Below are 2,985 nucleotides of genomic sequence, written 5' to 3'. Positions count from 1 at the left end.
AGGACATACAATATAGGAAATAGGATACGTTAAAGCGACAAGATGCTTTTGAGTGTTGACTTAGGCAATAGATCTAAGTATCACTCCAGGACATACGACATAGGAATTAGGAAGATATTTGAGTGTTGACTTAGGCAATAGATCTAAGTATCACTCCAGGACATACGACATAGGAATTAGGATACGCCGAAGCGACAAGACGCTTCCAGAAGATAGGAAACAGGATACGTTGAAGCGACAAGACGCTTCCAGAAGACCGACAACATACTCAGTGACTTCCCCATAAGCGTGGGAACAGATTTCCAGTACAGACAAAAGGACAGAGTGTAGTTCTCTGTTTAAGTGAATACATTCAAGCAGCCCATTTCTTTCTCCTGATTCAACTAGGTCATCCCCGACTTAGATAGACCGGGACCCTAGGCAACTGTGTGACTATATACTAGCACTACAGTTCGCGCGACAGCATGGGATGATGTAACCAGAATGGGAGAGCAGAAGCATAGGAAGGAATGAGCAAATGGGGACAAGAAGCAGAACTAAAAGTGGAACCCTGGGGCTATGAGGCAAGTGTGGGAGGTGTGCCCTGACATTGCTTCCCCAAGGGCCTCCACCACTTGCATGGGAACCCTAGGCCCTCCCGCCAGTCATGTGTTGGTTGCGGAGGACCCTCCTTCACTCTCATTGGACCTTCCGCCCCTTTGTTGATTGATTATTCAGCTACTATATAGTCACCTGTCACACCAGGGAGCATCTCAGACTTGATCTCTCAGTTAACCCCCTGCCTTGTGCAACAGGTATGTGTATTTCCCTTTGGCCCTTCATATACATACTCAGTTGCCTCCCTGCCTTGTGCAACAGCATCTCTGCTACCATCCTGAGAGCACATGCCCTGACAAAGATGGTCTATCACAGGGTGCTTCATGAAATTGGCAAACAGCATAGTCTCCTAGACATCACGAGCACAGAAACTGTTGCACTATGATCTACAGAAGCTGAGTTCATGGTACTCACTGATTGTAATTCTCAAATGCTCTGGATAAGAGCTTTGTTCATGGAGCTGGGGTACCGGTTTGACCAATAATCCATCTGCAGTGATAACCAAGGATTGATACTTAATGCATCTAAGATGGTTACTGAACCCTGCTCCAAACACATTGATGTGCTATATCACTTTATTCATGAGCATGGCAATGTAGTGCTGGGACAGGGCTATGCCTATCCAATGTATTTAGTGTGCGAGAACTGAGGCAAAATCAGAGGCTGCCAGAATGGGAGGTAGATTGGATGTAGTAAGGATATGTTATGACGGAACTCGTAGCTAAAACGGGGCAAAAGCAAATGCTAATCGGGATTGCTGCTCCTCAAGACTACGTACGATGGGCCCTTTATATCCCTACGTGTCCGCCGCGTTCATCCAATCCTGCTTCACCGATCACATTGCGTATCTTGGAATCCATCGTGCACCAATCCGCAAGCACCTCGTATCGCGCCAGGGCCGGAGAGTAGGGCGTGGAATGTTGTTGAAGCTGCCGGGAAGCTCTTGCTTGTCGCCGAGGGTTGTAGTGATCAAAACCGAATGCTCGAGCCCGCGATGATCGAGGTGTTGTCGCGGTCGCTGTGATGCCCAGGTGTGTGCCGGAGTTGCCACGGTTGTCATGCCATGAGGGCGTCAGGAACGTGGTGACGTCGTAGGATCGAGCAGTGCGTGTTGCAAGCACGTCGGCGGCCGTCGAGAGGGTGATGGTGGTGGTGGTTGAAAACGGCGACAGCGGTGGCGACGTAACGGGTGGTTTGGGGCATAGATAGTGTGGGCAATGAGGTGACAGGTCCAACGAGACACGAGATAAAAACCTTGGAAGCCCAATGACAGAACAACGCTCGTGTCCAGCCACTGCAGCTTCCTAAGGTTCTGGGCCCCTTTGACTCAATGTGCTCACATTGGTTGTCAGGATGGCCCAGTCTCGGCCTAGTGGCTTGGTGGTGGGGAGAGGAAAGCGACGGCCGCGCGATAACGAAGCGGTGTACTTGTTTGTGGCTGTTTGTGGCAGTGCAGACGTCGGCGGGCGTGTTCGCGTTGGGCGCGCTACAGCAACAAGGAGCTTGAGCTGCTCTATATTGAATATTCTGAGAGCCATACTGACATGTTCACAAAGAACTTGGGACATGAGAAGTTCCTGAAGATCAGACAACAACTAGGTCGTGTCTTCACATAACCTCTAAGTAGCATCATGTATGGCATTGAATCCCCTAATAATTGTCCTCCTGGTAACTACAGGCAGCGCAGCAGGCGCCGTGCATGAGTTCGCATTGCCACTCATATCGGTACGCTCACAATCTGCCGTATGTGCCTGCAGACATAGGGGATTGAACCCTGGACCATCTGAAAAAAGTGCATGTATTAAACCACTACACCATGGGACAATCATTACACTGAGGATTGCCTTCCCCATGGCTGCACCTAAGCACCTCATTACACTTATGTGCCTACCATCTAAGCCAGGGGGAGTGTTGAGATAGGCACTGGCACAGCCACAAGCTGTTTCAGGCATATGGGAATCATATGCCTATTTGATGCATGTGAGAATCAAATACCTATTTGATTCCAGCAAGAACCACAGAGAGGACTCCATCCATTCAGACATCCTAGCATATGATTGTGATTGCATAGCCATCCATTGTAGTTATACAGAGCTGTCTATGTGTTACAATTCAAGTCACTTTACTTCTGTCCTCCACAGGCTGAGACTCGACCAGGTGAGCTTGATGTTGCCCGCCACTGTGTGCGGCAGCACAGCTTTCACACAGTGGGTGGCCGGGATTAGGGTGGGCCAGTTGTGCAGAAGCAGGGAAGGCCCGTGGTCATCTGCAAACTTATGCTGAGTGGGAACAATGACACAATGCACGTGGGCTTGATGGGCGCCCAGCCTTGCCCAATTTTGGAAAGTGTCATTTCCTTACATAAGCCCAACGCAGGCCCCAATAGAC

Source organism: Punctularia strigosozonata, assembly GCF_000264995.1.
Source record: "Punctularia strigosozonata HHB-11173 SS5 unplaced genomic scaffold PUNSTscaffold_2, whole genome shotgun sequence".
In the NCBI taxonomy this organism is placed as follows: Eukaryota; Fungi; Basidiomycota; class Agaricomycetes; order Corticiales; family Punctulariaceae; genus Punctularia; species Punctularia strigosozonata.
Note: the sequence above shows the minus strand (reverse complement) of the source record.